This window comes from Rhinolophus sinicus, linkage group LG16 (genome assembly GCF_036562045.2).
Source record: "Rhinolophus sinicus isolate RSC01 linkage group LG16, ASM3656204v1, whole genome shotgun sequence".
NCBI classification, from domain to species: Eukaryota; Metazoa; Chordata; class Mammalia; order Chiroptera; family Rhinolophidae; genus Rhinolophus; species Rhinolophus sinicus.
In genome coordinates, this window is record NC_133765.1 from 11,425,475 (window position 1) to 11,443,904 (window position 18,430).

The 18,430-nt window shown below is 42.2% G+C and overlaps 1 pseudogene; it reads right to left on the reverse strand.

Annotated features, from left to right (window-relative positions):
- Positions 1-77: 77 nt before the first annotated feature.
- On the reverse strand, positions 78-13,566 carry LOC109437551 (serine-threonine kinase receptor-associated protein; annotated as a pseudogene).
- Between the last annotated feature and the right edge of the window lie 4,864 nt (positions 13,567-18,430).

The window sequence follows — 18,430 nt, forward strand, 5'->3', positions numbered from 1 at the left end:
TTGCTTGTTTTAGTCTGTAAGCTGTATACTATCTGTGACATATGTCTGATACTCAAGTCTTCACTTCAAGAGTCGAACTAGATGGAATGTGAAATTTCTGAAGCAGTTTCTTCTAGCTCCTCTTCCCATTGTTTCTGGAAAACTGATCTTTGGCTTTGCCGGCTCACCACTGTCTTCTTCAGGAAGAACACATTTCTAAAGGCCATATGTTCTTCCTACCGCAGTTTGCCGTGGTCTCATGTTCCATCTTTGGAACCACTGGCATGTTCTCCTCTATCAGGACTAAATCTCACACAGTGACTAGGACCAACATGTCCTTTGTAGGATTCTAATTCTTTTCCACTATGATAATCATACCTACAAAGTTCAATATCTTTACCACCTGCAACAAGATATTCTTTCTCAGGATAAAGAGATGTAGAATTGTTGGCTGCAGGAGCATCAAAGGATTTAATTGGGTCGAAACTTACTGCACTGTGAAAAGCAAAAGATCATCCGTAAGTTTTTACCAAGATCTCTCCCTAAGGAATGTATTCCACACTGCTAACAGACATATTAAAATTGAGAGATTTCACTTCTGTCGTAGTAGGATTATCCCAAAGGTGGGCAGTTTTATCATCAGCTAAAAGAATCTGCTTATTCTCACTGCACCGTAGAGCCTTTTTAATACTAGAGGTATGACCACTGATTTCCTTAGGTTCTGCTTCAGGTTTGTTGAAGTTGTATATGTGTAACAGTTTTTCCTGTCCCTCAGTTAACAAGTAATTACTATCTTGCGTAAAATCCACAGTCTTGACAATGTGTTTATGAGCCAGAGTCACCAATTCATCTCCTGAGACAGCATTCCCCTCTTTGACTGTGAAATCTGCAGCTGCTTTGGTGGCATCATTATTCAATGTTACACCCCAAATAGCACACTTATGACCCCAAAATGTTCCAATCCGGTCTCCTGTATCTCCCTGGTGTAGTTTAGGCTTACCATCCTTGCAAGCACTAATTAAGAAATAGCCATTAGGCATGATCTCACTGATGGCCAAATCAACCTCAGGCTGCGTATGGCCGGAGCAGGTGAGTGGAGTCTGCTTCATTGCTGTGGTGGTGGCGCAAAAGCCAGCCAGCGGGGCTGGGGAGCTGAGGGTCACATCATTCTTTTCTCTCTTCAGCTGCAGCTCCTCAAGGCCTCTACCCTGACACTGAGGCTGGGTGAGAAAACAGAAAAAGGGGGCCAATCTGGTGTCACTGAGGTCAGGAAAAGTTTGGGATGGGTCAGGGGGTCTGCTTCAGTCAAACAGCAACCACAGAGGGAAGAAGAGGGAGGGAGGAAATTAGAGGATGGAGAGGCTCTGAAAACGTGTGGCCACAACCCTCAGAGTCCACACCGGCAGGGAGTTAGTCTGACTTATTTCACTTTAGGTCCATCCATGTTGTTGCAAATGGTAAGATTTCCTTCTTTTTTATGGCTAACATCCATTGTATAAATGTACCACAATTTCTTTATCCAATCGTCTATTGATGAGCACTTAGTTTGCTTCCCTATGTTGGCTATTGTAAATAGTGCTGCAATGAATATAGGGGTATATATTTCTTTTTGAATTAGTGTTTTGGATTTCTTTGCATAAAGAAAGTGGAATTGCTTTGGATAAAGAAGTGGAATTGCTGGGTCATAAGATAGTTCTATATTTAATTTTTTGAGAAATCTCTATACTGCTTTCCATAGCAGTTGCACCAATTTGCAATCCCAATAACAGTGCATGAGATTTCCCTTTATTCCACATCCTCACCAACACTTGTTTGTTGATTTATTGATGATAGCCATTCTGACGAGTGTGAGTTTTGACAGCTTTTTCTTCAAATATTTTCTTTTTGTCCCTTTTTCAGGGATTTCAAATACATGTATTAGGCTACTTGAAATTGTTCCAGAGCTCACTGATGCTTTAAAAAAAAAATTCATTATTTTTTTTCTTTCTGTGACTCATGTAGATAGTTACTGTATCTTCAAGATTGATGTTTAATAGGTGTTAATCTCATTTAATCTGCAACATTTCATTTATTTTCTGTAGAAGGTTTTGTCCTAAGAATTAATTAAGAAACTTGCAGTTTGATCCTTTTGCTTCCTGCTTTGAAGATTTGTTAATGAGATCAGAGAAGCATTTAGTCTCAGCCTAATTATTTCCCACCAGTAAGGCAAAACTTTTCTGAGTCCTGTACCCAATGACTCATAAATTACGAGGTTTTTTCCCTCTGTTTGGCTGTAACAGGTAATATCCCTGCACCGTGTATGAGGTCTGACAATTAAGTTCGTGTACTTATTGCAACAATGTTGTTATATCAGAGGGATTATTTTTTTTTGCTATATCAGAGGGATTATTCATTATGAATTTGTACCAACTGGACAAAAAGTTAACCGAGTTTACTATTTGGAAGTGCTGAAAAGGCTGTGTGAAAAGTTAGACGACCTGAACTTTTCACCAACAATTCATGGCTCTTGCATCACGACAATGCATCAGTTCACATGGCACTGTCTGTGAGGGAGTTTGTAGCCAGTAAACAAATAACTGTATTGGAACACCCTCCCTACTCACCTGATCTGGCCCCCAATGACTTCTTTCGTTACTTGAAGGGAAAGGAAATATTGAGAGGAAGACATTTTGGTGACATTCAGGACATCAAGATTAATATGACGAAAGCTCTGAGGCCATTCCAGAAAAAGACATTCAAAATTGCTTTGAAGGGTGGACTAAGCACTGGCATTGGTGCATAGCTTTCCAAGGGGAGTACTTCAAAAGTGACCATAGTGATATTCAGCAATGAGGTATGTAGCCCTTTTTCTAGGATGAGTTTGTGATCTTAATTGTCAGACCTCGTATATGTCTGCTACTATTCTTCTCTCTAATCATTTTGGGTTTTTCTTTCTCCTGCTTCAAGTGGTTTTCTCACACACATGTGTTGATAAGTGCTCTGCTGAATACTCAAGGAGAATCCTCTGCTTGTCTCTAGGGTTTTCTCTCTGTGCCACGTGCTCCTGACATGCTGTCCTGCTAACTCCAGTCTTCTTGACCACTCTGGACTTTCAGTCCTGTCTTTTCAACTCAGGGAGCTTTCCAGACTTCACCTGGGTTACCTATTCCTGAGTTACATCCTGGACACTCTCAAAAAAGTCAGGTGGGAAATCTTAGGCCTCACCTCATTTCTTTCCTAGATCCCTGTTAGGGACCATTATTCTTTGTTGCCCCTCACTATTCTACTCTGTCATTATGAGTTAGATTTTTTTTTTTTTTAGTTTCCACATCTAAGTGAGATTATACAATATTTCTCTTTCTGTGCCTGGCTTATTTCACTTAACATAATGTTTCCCGAGTTTGTCTATGTTTTCACAAATGACAGGATTTCCTTATTTTTAAAGCTGAATAACATTCCATTATATGTATGTATACTCACTTTTTTTTATTCATTTATCTGTCCACAGACACTTAGGTTGTTTACATATTTTAGCTACTGTGAATTATGCTGCCAAACATGGGTGTATAGTCAAGGTTGCAAGGTTTTTCGTTTTGTTTTGCTTTGTTTTAGTTCCTTGTATGGTTTAGATTTTATTTCTTTAATGCTGAACCTCCTAACTACATTAATACATTTTTGGTTATTATTTCATACTAAATAAGATTTGTCTTGCTATTTTTTTTAAAAATAAGAACCCTTTGTGGCCTGAGTTTTTTAGGTATCCCTCCACTAAGGTTTTAAATTTGCTTGTGATATGCAGAAATGAGAGTGGAGAGATGTGATGAGGCATCATCTGTTTGGAGTCAACATGGTAGAGAAAATAGAGATAAAGAATGATTCATAGAATTCAACTGGAGCTGCTATTCACCCTAAAGACTTAGGAGGTCTCAATTTTATTTTCAAATTAGGTCCTTTGTTCTTTTCCTGCTGAAAATATAGAATTCCTCCACTCCCTGCTATTCAAAAATATAAACAGCAGCAACACAGTACAAACAATTGCCAGCAACTACATCCATCACTTGCAGAGCATGTTTTGAAGGAGAATTAAATTACATGTAATTAATTTTAGAGGTTTCTGGTCTAGAGTCATGCTAATTGAAGTCCTTTTTTAAAAAAAACAAAACATCTTGACCTTTGAATACTCGCATGTGTAAACATTAGAAAAACTTTTAGTTGGTATTATAATTTTTAGTACAAAGAACAATTATGCTAGGCTACATAAGACAAAACAGGATTCAGAAGCTAATAGCAAGAGGAAATTTTCATTAGCCCTACATCCTAAATTTCAATGCTATTACCATAGTCATACTGTCTATTCATTCATTTACTCATTTGATAAATAGCACTAAGTCCCTGCTATATTCCCATATAGTCCTGCTCCATATGGCAGTGATCAAAGCAGAAATGGCTGCTCCTCTCCTAACTTTAAAAATTGCTTATGTTATTTTTGTATAAGTTAACTATGGAATTAGACATGATGACTTTATTATTATCTGGGTTGAGTCATTATCGATTAACTATTTATTTGTCTTTGAAGAATTTTTTTGTTATTGTTGGGGAGGGTTTGATCAAGAGGTTTTGAGCACCCATGAGCAGCACTGGCGTGTCCAGAAAGAATTCTTTATATTTGATTTTACTCTATACATACCTTTGCTTTCAGTATAAAGACCACTGCTTTTTGCTCCTCTTTATATCTCTGGTTTTATTTTATTCCACCCCTACAAACATTTTTCCCTGTCTTCAAGCCACACTGCATTTATTTGGGTTCTCTGATCCATTAACTGCTCTGCCTATATGTATATCACACAGGGAAACCTTAAACATATTCTAGGTACATCTTCATTATTACCTTATATTTCTCCTTTATTACAATTACCATAGCTCACAAATACATATAAATATATGTGATAATTTAAAATGTTAAGATACTTTCAAATTGTAAGTAACAAAAATATGACTCAAATCTTTGCTAAAATAATAAGGGCTTTGTTGTTGTTGATGTTGTTGTTATATAGATATAGCAAGGGTTTCTTGCCCTTTCATTGTAAGGAGTTCCTTAGTAGCTAATCATTTTGACCCAGTTCTGATCTCTGGAAGGATTTCCCTTGTCAAATATCCACCATGGCCCCAACTTTAAGGGATATAAGGAAGGATGCACCCCTATTGCTTTAGTAGTCCATGTCCTGTTGATGTGAGTTTAAGGACTTGAAAATTGCTAGGGACCAAAAAATCATAGGTTTGGGATTTTACTTACTCAGTGAAAATCTAAGGGGCTTACAACAAAACACATGTTTTCTTGCCTGTAGGTCTGTAATAAACAAGTGAATTCTGTTTCCCTTTGCAGGCTTCAGGTGAGGTTCATGTCTACTTCATGTGTCCTGTTGTGGGTCCCTGGCTGAAGAGCAGTGTTTGCTTTGGACGTGCTTTTCTACCAGTATTTCAGGAGCTTCAGAGCCCAGTCAAAGTATATTTAAGCCATCTTCTAGTGTCACATACACTTATATCTCATTGATTACAGCAAATCACCTGACCAACTCCACATATCAGTAAGAGTATATATATATATGGATTTATATATATATATATAAATCCACGTTACAGTGGACAGTAATCCAATCAATCAAGGAAAATGATATTGAAAGGAATAGGCTTTCTTTTTTTCTATGTCTTGCCAGAACTTAACACTGATGATAAAGTTGGTAGGACTATTTTTCTAAACTTGGCATTTTCTTCCAGCTTTAAATTACTCTTCCCATATAATTTGAGAATCTCTTAGTTATATATAGTCTTGTTATATATATATTCCTATTTTCTATATCTATGTCTATACATCTATTAGTGTTCTATATCCTTATCTCTTCGTTATATATAATCTGTTGTCACGAAATTTATTTGCAATGTTACCAGTCGACTTCAAATTCAGTTTCCTTCTAAAGTGGCCATCTTCCAGGAATGTTAGCTCCACATTTGTATGAGAATTTCAAACAAGTTTTCACATAGGCATATGCCCACTTGCCACTAGATAAGCCTTACTAAAGGATAATCCCTTAAATAAAGTGTCCTTATTAAAGGACAATCCCTTAAATAAAGTGTCCTAAGCAGATGTGTGTTTTTAAAAATATTTTTTTGAAAGAGGTACATATGTGATTTAAAAAAAAAGTTTACTGTGTAAAACCAACAGTCCTCCTATACTATCAACTCCTGGCAGGATAGAAAGTATTAAAAAGAGTAATGGCACAGTGCTTGTCCAACATAACATATCATGATGTCACACATCAACATAACATGATGTCTGTACAATTCAGGAATATCATGGAGATGTGTTACCTTGGAGTTGGTCTTCACCCTGGGCTTCAGATCTTTCTGCCTGTGCCATCTTTCTCTGCATCAGCACCTTGTTTCCTGTCTAACTTTTCATTGACAAGCCAATAAGAATGACTCATGCTTCTAGTGAAGTTTACTATGAAAATTACATGTGCTTGGAAAAATACTAAACTTGGTAGACTACTATGTGATTAATGAAATTCGTAGAAGGGAACATTGAGCTCATAGAGAATGGATCTCTTAGAAAGGAAAATGTAAGGTGAGTTGACATTTCTATTAGGTCCAGGCAGGGTCTCTTGATAGAAAAAGGAAATAATTTCAGTGAGAAGACTCTGTGGAGAATTCATCAGTCACTCTTTGACTTTCTATGAATTCCATACCAAATGATACTTGCTTTAACTGAAAGATAATGCTATTTTATCACATCTTCATCCACTTATAAGTTGTCCATATATTTTCCAATTGAGCATACAGTTTGGTCTTTCATATTAGAATCCATATGAACCAGCAGAGATTTCTCTGGGATTTTTGGAGACATTCTTATCTTGGGAGTCAGAAGAATAAGATGTACAACTTGAGACGTTTTGGTATTTAAAAAATGTTGAATGTTCTATAACCTCCTCCAAGATGCTTTCTCATATTTCTAGGTCATGATCATTTCTCTACAATCTAAAATTTTTTTGTAGTTATAGTACATATTCTTACTATAGTAAAAATTATCTTTACACGAAGTCTCAGCATATGGAAATTTACTTTTCTATATTTTTCTGTGAAATATTTTAGTCTGTGTATATACTAATCTGAATAATTTTTGCTGGCAATTATTTGAAGGAAGGGGGTGGGTTTTAAAACATATCCTTGGGATAGCTAAGGGAAGCAGTAGAAAATAAAACTGATCATCAGATGTATATTTCAGTATGATTTTAAAATGTTGGTTGAGGAGGGCTGAGGTAGGTGAAAGAAAAAGCTCCTATATATCCAATATGCTATGTTACAAGGTTACTAAAGGGTGGAGTTAAGTTTGCAGTATTTCATGTCCTGGAGGGGGCATTTGAGAAACATTTCTGAATGCAAGTGACTGTGTGGTCTAGGACTATGGAAAAACTCAAAGACACACTAAGTAACACTCAAGGTAATAAATTCATAAAAACCATAATATGTTTTGATGAAAGAAAAGATAAAGAGAGTAGTATTTTATTGTGCATGTTACTGAAATAAAGTGTAATAAATGTATAAATGTTTTATTGAATATTTACAGAAGGATTCAAAGTTGCAAAGGATATTATTAATAATTTATATAAGTGCCATTATCTTTTTAAGTTTAGTGTGATATTTTCAATAGTGTTTACTGGGTAATACTTGTATTATGTCCATAATTTATTTCTGAGATGTTATTAGAATATATCATGAAATTACTTGCTGTGCTTACTGAAATATTGCTAAAGATATCTTTCAATAGGTAATAAAGCATGTTCTCTATGAGAACCTATAGGTTCAGGGGAAATTTTTCTCTATTAGCAGTATCAAAAATAGCTGTGCTTTACTTGTACAACTGATTTACTTCTATCTTATAGACAGTCAAGTCATTCAACAAAAAAAAAAACAACACAAACTGACAGGGGTGCCAAAAAATATACACATTTTAACAGACATTCTCTATATATTACTTTTTGAAGTTGAATTGAATTACAGTGGCAATGTGTAGTATGACATTCACTCAAAAGATGTTGTTAATCAAATGAATGCTATTGTCATTCAGTGCATTACAATATTAATACAGTTTTTTCTTTTCTTAAAATGTGTATCTTTATTTTTGGTACCCTCTGTATTTAGGGCTTATTGTGTGTCACCTGCTGTGTTAGGCACCAAAGAGATTGCTGTTAACAAAACAGTCAAAAATTCCTCAGGAAGCTTATATGCTAGGGGGGGGAAGTACATAACAAACGACAAAAATGAGTAACACATACAGTATTCCAGATGATGAAAGTGTTTTGGAGAAAAAAGCAAAAAAGGGAGAGGAGGTAGGGAAGGGATGGTGCAATTTCAGGGATCCAAGGAGTCATCACCGAGATAATGACATTTATGCAAGAACTCAGAATGTAAGAGAGAAAGCTGTGTGCATATCTGTGGGAAGAATTTTCCAGGCTGAGGGAAGGGCAAGTACAAAAGCTCTGAGGTGGGGGCATAGATTTACCGTGTTCCCCTGAAAATAAGACCTCCAGACAATCAGCTCTAATGCATCTTTAGGAGCAAAAATTAATATAAGACCCGGTCTTATATTAATCATATAAGACCTGGTCTTTTATGATAGTAAAATAAGACCGGATCTTATATTAATTTTTGTTCCAAAAGACTCATTAGAGCTGATTTTCTGTCTAGGTCTTATTTTCGGGGAAACAGGGTAGTATTTGAGTAACAGCAAGGAGTCAGGAATGACTGAAGAAAAATAAACAAAGATACAAGTAAGTAAGAAGTGAGGTAAGGGGATGCATCAGTTCTAGTCCTCCCACCAGACAGAAAACACTAGCGATTTGAACAGGGAAATTTTAATATAAGTAAATATTAATTATGATAGGAGATTAGAGTAACAGTAAGAAGAGGTGTAGAAAGTGCTAATGAGCACAGAAATAGTAGATAGAGGAGCAGCAACTACTCCTAATGCAGAGATAGAGCATCCAAGGAAGGAAAAACATCTGGAAAGGGGTGTTGTCATGCAGGGACTCTGGTCCCGCTCCCCATACAAGAACGCAGGACATGGTGAGGACTAAAAGGAACACCCACGGAGCCAGAGGTAGGGGAGTCACACCACTATAGTCTCGCTGGCGGCTGGGTTGGAGACACAGGAAGCAGGAGCCACACTATCTGCAATCTGCTGTCTGCTTCTCTGCCAACAAACCTGCCAGTGTAGCCACGGTGGTTATATTAGTTGCTAATGGCCAACCGGTAACAGCTGATGGCCTACTAGTCACAGCTGATGGCCATCTACTACCCGAGCCAGCACCTTTCCATATGAGGTCGCGAGCCTGGAAACTGCTCTCCTGGCTCTCTCCCCACACTCTACCCTCCAGGGTCTCGCCTCACAATCTACACAAGTGTCTTCCACGAGGCCCTGTGTCATATTAGCCTATAGGCACCAATGGGCAGAAATAAATAGTAGTCTTAGGAACCAACAATGGCAAATAGCTCCCATCTGGGAGGATACATGCTAGCTTTTTGTCCTGGGAAAGGAGGGTCGCTGTCACAGGCACCTTTCCTGGTTTGTGGTACCAGATGTTTATGGCAGTGCCTGGGGTCCCTTGCATAGTTTTAAGGTGTAATGGAATAGGGGACCCCATAATAGGCCATAACGAGAGAGCATAGGTTCCCCACAAAATCGACCTGGCATCGGGACTTCCTTATACCACAGTCACTTGCGGTGGCCACTCAGCCACCACCCCTGGCGTCACTTGCAAATCATGGGTCAAATCAGCCGCACATGGGGCTATCAGGCCCAACCATCGACAGTGGGGGCTTTTGACCCACCAGGGCCAAGTCCATTGCTGCCATTTCCCTGCTTTCAAGCATATGGGTGCTGGCAGCAAAATGTTTCCATTTCTGCCATAGCATGGCTTTAACAGTCTCACTTGTTGTAACCTGTAACTGAATGGGAGCGGCTGTTCGATGTAGCAGAGCTTCTACTGGTGCGGGCCCTCCCTTCCGTGATCTCTTGTTCAGGATTCTCAAAATGTCCCATAAATGTGAGGCCCAGTCACGTATCGTGGGAAGGTGTTTTGACACACAGAGGCCTTGCTTCAAAAGGCCGTTGTAGCATTCAATCATGCCAGCTGCTTGTGGGTTGTACGGGGTATGAAACAACCATTGTACATTCATCCTGGCAGCCCAGCACTCACTTCTTGCCCCGTAAAATGGGTACCCCTGTCACTTTCAATGACTTGGGGGCACCCATAGAGGGCACACAGCCATGTAAGAGCGACCACTGTATGTCGCTGATCTGCAGCGGACACAGCCAAGCAAACATCAACCCCATAGCAGTGTCCACTGCAGTGAACGCATACATAGCATTGTGGGCCTTAGGCAGGGGTCCAATGTAATCCACTTGCCAGCGAGTTAGGGGCACCCTCCCTCACATAATCTGCTGTGTCTCCCAGGGGAGCTTCTGCCTTTGGGGGTTGTCCTGGGCACAGATGGCACAGTCATAGCAGGCATCTGCTATCTCCTGTCATTTCAAAGATAGACCCCAGTGTCTGCTCACTTGCCACATGGTTTGGCTTCCAGTGTGGTGCAATTTCCTATGCAGCCAATGGGCTATATCAGTAGCTGGGGCCCGTTCTAACCATCGGAACTGTGCTAGGGCATCTGCTTCATCATTACCTGGGGACACTAAGGGAGAGTGACCTGTGACACGCATTAGGGTCACCTCTTTTCCCTGCCCTAGGTCTCAGAGCTCCTGCCACATGGCTTGACCCCCCAGTGGACGGTGTCCTACCAACAAGTTTTGGTGTTTCTACGTGGGAAGCCACAACGTTAGGCCCCGGAACACCGCCCAGCTGTCAGTACAAATAACTAGGGGTCTGGGCTCGTGGCTGATTATCATCCACACAGCCCATAGCTCAACCCACTGTCTACTCTGGCCTGTCCCAGTATCAAACTAAATGGTGTCTGCTTTGGGCTGCACATCAACAGCCGTCCAAAAGGCTACAGCTCCTTGCTAAAGCCATCAGTATACCAGGCATCCTCAGGTACTGGGGACTGTCCTTCTTTGTAGGGTGAGGGCTCCAAGTCCTCCCCTCTAGGCAGAGCACTTGGCTCAGCCTGGGCTACAAGCTCCACAGGCCCCAGGACCTGCTGTAGCTCTGTGCTCAAAGGGCTTGAACTAAGGGTGCTACGTTGCTCCAAGTAGGCACCCCATTTGGTGAGGGTGGTGGTCTGTGCCACCCCCGTTTTGGGTCCCTGGGTCCACATACAGACCCACCCCTGGACGGAATAGGTTGTTCGAAACAACACCTGTGCTGTTCCTGTGATGGCTTCTGTGGCCACTAGGGCTGCGTACACAGCAGCCAGCTGTTTCTCTATTAGAGAGTAGCAGACCTCCGCTCCTTTCCATAATTGAGACCAAAATCCCACTGGTGACCTGACACACTCCTGCCATTGCCAGAGGCTGCAACCATACCCCTCTTGGGTTATGTGAACATCAAGTTCAAACAGGCGACCAGGGTCTACTACTTGCAGAGCATGTGCCTGCTTCACTGCCTGTTTTGTGACAACAAAGTCCTGCTCTATAGCCTCTGTCCAATCCCATGAGGCCCCCTTTTTATCATGTTCTACAAGGGCCTTGTCATTTGTGCTAAATGGGGTACAAACACCTGCCAATACCCTAGCAGACCCAAATACGTCTGCAGTTGGGAGACCTTGGTCGGCTGGGGAAATGCTTGTATTTTATTAATAATCACCTCAGATAAGACCTTTGTCTTACCCGACCACACAACACCAAAAAACTTGACAGATAAGCCAGGGCCTTGGACCTTTTCCTCATTCACCGTCCAGCCACGTGACTTCAGGTGGCAGAGAGAGAGGAAGCTGCTTGTTCTAAATCTGAAAGAGAATCAGATGTTAGTAAAATATCATCAACATAGTGAAACAAGATCACAGAGGATGGGTGATCCCACTGTGCCAAGTCCTGGGCTATGAGCCCATGGCAGATAGTGGGGCTGTGCAAGTATCCTTGCGGAAGGACTTGAAAAGTCCACTGCCTCCCGTCCCAAGTAAAAGCAAACTGCTCTTGACACTCGGATGCAATGTCAATGGAGAAAAAAGCATTGGCCAAATCCACTACATAGTGATACGTTCCCAGGCGGACAGACGATCCATCAAATCGTGAATTGAAGGCACTGCAGCGTGCAAAGGTGGCATCACCTTAGTTAACTCCCTATAGTCCACAGTCATTCTCCAGGTCTCATCTGGCTTCTTGACAGGCCATACTGGGGAGATAAAGGGACTGTGCATTGGCTTCACAATATGTGCCTTCTCTAATTCCAATATTGTTCGACCAATCTCCTCCTGTCCTCCTGGCAGGCGGTACTGTCGCACTGTAACCACGCGCCAGGACTGTGGCAACACTTGAGGAGGGTGGTGAGCATGCCCGCGTGTTACCCTTTTCACCACCCGGATCTGGAGATGGAACTCTCCTACCACGTCTGTAAGCTGAGGCCATGTAGCATGTCCACCCCTACAATATATCTCGGGACAGGGGGGACATATACTATTTAGGTTTGGGGAGGGGAAGCCTTCCTATTCCCACTGGTAAGGAAACAGCTTTTACCGTCACAATCTTTCCCCCTTAGTCATCAGTGCAGATAGCTGATCTGGGGAACAGTTCTGGGTTCCCATAAACAAGACTGCAGTCTGTGCCGGTGTCAGCTACGGCCAAAACCCTCTGCACATTAGAAGGGGACCAACGTATGGACAGTTCCATGTGGGGCCTCTGGTCCCCACTCATCCCCTCTGACCGGGTACCTTGGCCCCACCCCTAAACAAGCTGAAAGTAGTTGTATCGAGCGGCCGCATGAAGTCCTGGAGGGACACAGGTCGTGCTTTCCTGGACTTCTCCTTTAGGCTTCACCGGAATTGCTTTTCCAGACACAGCAGTTTCCAAAGTTTTAACAAGAGTGCATTGGGTTATTGGTATATTTTTTCCTGATCAACCCCCGCTGCTACAAGATCATGCCACATCTGTGTGCATGTTACTCTCTGAGGCCCATGACCTCGCCCCATTACTTTTGATTTGGGCTTCCAGGTCTTGACTTCTCGGACCTCGTGTCTTAACTTTCCTTGCCACTGGCTTTCAACATCCCCCAGGGTGGCCATGGCAGAGGTAACTTCATGGATACGCCACCCCACATAAGACATAAGAATAGCAACCAAGGATCCAAAAGCACTCGCAGGTGCAGTATCCAAAGCCAGATCTCTCATGCTGGTTGTAAAACGCTCGTCATCCGGCCCCCGCATACTAGGGTTGAACATAGCATGTCTCATACCCATTTCACTGATGATTTGAATAAGTTCAGTATATGACTGCCATTTACTCACAGTGTCTGGCAGCTCGCCAGCCTCTTCCCATATCGTGCATATCGCAGTGGTGAGCCACTCCCTTAGTGTGTGGTTACCCTGGTCTTGGGCCAACCTATGGCAGTTCTGTAACCTTTGTCGTAGGGTCGGATGCACTGCCACAGAGGCGAGCTTTTCCATCTCGCCTGGGGAACAGAGAATGTTGTCTGCACCCCCATCCTGTAAATGTAGTAGCCAAGCCGAGACTGGCTCTCCAGGGCGCTGTCAGCACCGCCTCCCCTGCTCTTGCAACTCAGTGGGAGTGTAAGGGGTGCAGGTTGTGAACTCAGCCACTGCTGGGTTGCCGGCAGCAACACCCCTGGGACTGAAAGGTTGCTCATGCTTTACCTTTTGTTTCACGATGGGCTGGGCATGGAGGTTAAGAGCTACATCGCTCCCACTCTCTTCGTCTGCTTCTGCCTTAGTGTCTCCACTGTGGGACTCCTCCACTAACAGGTGGCCCTGAGCTTCCAGCACCTCCCACCGGGACTGCTGATCCCAGACCTGGGCTATTTCATTAAGTGTGTCTTCTGCATTAGGATGCAACGCAGTGAGGAACATCCAGTCCATGTGGCCGACTGTACTCTTCGCCTCCTCTGGCAACCACTCAGTCAGAACCTGCAGGGCCCTCTCCACGCTGGCTGGAGAGCCATCCGTGTCCTCCCACCCCTTCTTAGGGGTCCAACTCCTGAGAACAGTTGCTACCGGGTACCACACATTGTGGTACCACATGTCTTCCTGCCCAGAGTCAGACACTATTCCTACCTGGCTGGAATCCTGCTCGCCACCTCAGGTGTCCAATTGGGTGGAGGCCTCGGTATAAGATGTCTACAACTCTAGGAGCCCACAGCAGCAGCAGACCACCATAGGAAGGTGATACCTGCCATGGCCAATAGGGTGGCGTGCCAATCTGAGGCTAGAGAGGCCCACCAATTTACGGAGGCATCACATTTCTCCGCGGCAGATTGCATTTTGAGCTCCTGGTGCCGCTCCTCTTGGGCTTCCTGAGACTGAACGCTCATATGCACAAGCTGCTCCACCACCTTTTGGAGAGTTTCAGCTGACACCACACCCTGCTGGCTGCGCCATTTGTCATGCAGGGACTATGGTCCCGCTCCCCACATAAGGACGCAGGATATGGTAAGGATAAAAAGGAACACTAACAGAGCCATGGATAGGGGGGTTCATACCACTATAGTCTCGCTGGTGGCTGGGTTGGAGATACAGGAAGCAGGAGCCACACGATCTGCAATTTGCCATCTGCTTCTCAGCCAACCAACCAATCTACCAGCATAGCCATGGCAGTTATATTAGTGGTTAATGTCCAACCAGTAACAGCTATTGGCCAAATAGTCACAGCGGATGGCCACCTAGTACCCGAGCCAGCACCTTCTGAGGTTGAGAGCCTGGAAACTGCTTGTGTGGCTCTGTCCCCACATGCCTTCTTCCCAGTGCCGAGATCTAGACTCTGTTGTTTTGCAGCATTTCTAGTGTGTCTAGAATGCTCCTTTGTGTAACAAATTTCTGTAGTCAAAATAAGAAGATGGCCTTCTACAGCTGAGTCCAAAAGGCAGGCTCTGAATCAGATTTATCTGCATTTTTAAAAAATTTATTGGTTAGTAAAATATATAGATTTCAAGTGTACAATTCCATCATATATCATCTATATATTGCATTGTGTGTTCACCATCCAAAATCAATTCTGCCATCACCGTATATTTGACCCCCTTTATCATCTTTTGCCACCCCCCAATTTGCCTGCATACTAAATTGCAGTTTCAACTATTTACTAGCCTCACCACTTAAGTATCTTGTCCTAAATACCTAACCTCTCTGAGCTTCTGTTACCTTATCTGTAAATAAGAATAAAAATATTTAGTCGCATAGGATAACCATTGTGAGAATTAATAAACTAATCCTTACAAAGTACTCAGAACAGTGTCAGTCACCTGATAAGCATTAATTATTAAGTATTGTTATTAACGTTATTTGATAGATTTCACATTATTTTTATACATTACAAAAATGACAGATATGTGGTTACAACTATTAATTAGTTATGATGAATTTGTTCAGAAAAAAACACCTTCCTCATTAAGTCTAGATGCAAGGGCAACTTCAGTTTAATGCAAAGTTGATTGAAAACATTTGGTCCCTCCCCCTTCCAATTAGTGGGAATGAGTACAAGAGAAGCTTTTGGGATACCCGCATGTGAGTACTCCCCTAGATTCCTTCCAGGCATGGGCTTCAGGAATGATGGTTACTATTTGTACCCAGTGGGTTTGCAAGGGAGAAAATGGGGTGAGATGGTATGGCCTTGTGTCATCAGGGATGTGCTAGGGAATAACATCTATTCCAGAAAGAGGATGATTGCACAGTCATGAACCCTGGGTTCAGCCTCTTATGAGGAATAAACACTGAACCCAAGTGCATTAGCCCTTCTCCATGCCTTTCCAATTAGTACTGCAAAAATAAACAGTTTATACATTCAAAGTAACCCTAGAATATCCTCACCAATTATTTTATAAGTATTCCTTGGAAGACAAGCACATTTCCCTTGCTCTTCCGTCCTCAGCAGCCATTTGTCTGCCATGAGCTGCTGGAGTGGGAGAGTAGGCAGGCTGCTTTCCCCAGGGCCTTATGGCTCAGAACTACTTTGCAGAATAGGGTATCTGTGTATTGACACTCTCTGGCAAAGTGTTCTTTTGTCTTAAGGCTCCCTCATAAAGACCTTCTACCTCTCCACCTGACTGAGGTTTTCTATTCCTGGAATATTTGAAGACTGATGTTGTCCCGGGAAGTAGATAAGGTTGGGATTTAATGAAGCAGCAGTAAAGCTAATACTTAAACTTCTCCTCTGGTCAGATTCCTGGGAATAAAAAATATGCATATCTACCTCCACTGAGCACATACCACAGGCCAGAGACTGTGTAATTTTATTTAATTAATATTAGTGTAATGAATAGTGGGTATTAGGTTCAAGATCACACGAGCAGGTCAGTGCACGGGATGTCTCTTTAATGCCACTTACCTTATTCCAATGCCATACTCATTCTACTGTGACATGTTTCCTGTAAGGACAGGTAGCATACATTTCATGCCCCTGGTGTGCAAAGAGATTAATGAACACAATTGCCAGTCATTATAAGGAGCCATGCTGGTAGGGATGGATCAGATAGGAAAGCTAGTTTACTTTTGTCGTGCGGGAGACCCTGCTCGCTGCGCCATTTGTCGTGCGGGGAGACCTGCGGGGTCTCTGCTCCCGCTCCCCATACAAGAACGCAGGATATGGTGAGGCCAAAAAGGAACACCCACGGAGCCATAGGTAGGGGAGTCATACCACCATATTCTCTCTGGCGGCACTATACTCTCACTGGGGGCTGGATCCACACTGTCCGCAAACCGCCATCCACACTTGCCAGCCCAGCCGCCATCTTCTTGCCAGCCCCTATCTTTCTCTTTCTTTCCTCTTCTGCTAGTGTACCCACAGCAGTTATATTAGTGGCTAATGGCTCACTGGTTACAGCTGAGGGCCATACAATCACAGTTGATGGCCATTTACTACCTGAGCCAGCAGCTTTCTCTGAGGCTGAGAGCCTGGAAACTACTTTCTGGGGCTCTGCCCCCACAACTTTATTAAGCGGATTACTCATGGTCCTATAATTAGAAAGTGATAGATCTGATATTTGAACTCAGGTCTCATCTGCAAAGCACACTCTTTTCAATTTATATCGCTGATTATTTACTCGAGTTAACAATCTTTTTATCACATCTGATCTCATCTTTTTCAATCTCCCATAGTCTATCGCTGTGCATACTAGCACATTTATTTCTCACTAAGAAACTACTTTTCTTAACTTATTGGGAAGAGGTGGGCAGAGTTAATGTAATCTTTGTTTCCCAATCTTTTTCTTTCACTAATCTGGGAATTGTCTGTGTTTTTGTGTGTGTGTGTGTGTGTGTGTGTTTTTTAAACTTCCCTTCTCTTATTAAAGACAAGAAATGATTATATGGAAGCTTTTTCCTTTGAAGAGTTCATTAAAAACTATTATTCCTTCAAGGCCATTTTGTCCTTAGTTAAGAGACCTGTGGGAACAGAGCCAGGAGAACAGTTTCCAGGCTCTCTGCCTCGCGTGGAAAGGTGCTGGCTTGGGTAGTAGATGGCCATCAGCTGTGACTGGTTGGCTATCAGCTATAACCAATTGGCCACTGATATAACTGCTGTGGCTGCACTGTTTGGTTGGTTGGTTGGTTGGCAGGCAGAAAAGTGGACAGCAGATTGTGGATTGTGGATTGTAGATCCTGTGGATCCTACTTGCTGTGTCTAGCAAGGCCACCAGCGAGAATGGGGTGCAGGAAGACCCTTTGTTGGGGTACTGGTGGTGTTTGTTCCCTGTGTCTCCAACCCAACCACCAGTGAGAATATAGTGGTATGACTCCCCATCTATGGCTCCGTGGGTGTTCCTTTTTGGCCTCACCATGTCCTACATTCTTATGTGGGGAGCAGGACCAGAGACCCTGCATGACAACCCATGTGACAAGACCTTTCTAAAGTCCTTTGGGATTTCAGAATTGACTGGATTTTTATTAAATATATATAATAAAAAGGATATATATGAGTTCTGGGATAAGACACTTGAAGCTCTAATAGGCCATATGACTGAATAAATATGTATTTTGTTTCTTATCTGAAAACCTATGAACTCTACACTTCTGATCAATTTGTAGGTTATAATGAGCTAGATCTCAGAGGAGGATTGAGCTTATTAATAAATCTAATTATATCAGAGTTACCTGAGAAAGTGAGGGAGTGAATATGAAGTAGCATTATTTATAGAAACCCTCCCTACAAACTTCTTATTAGAAAGAGAATTCTCCTAATCCAACCCAAATTCTAACCAAAGACTGAACATGATTTTAGAGGGTCTCCATAATACTTAGGATTCAAATTTGGTATCAGCCTAAAATTAGGTTAATGGCTTCAGAGTTGATGTTACATAAAATT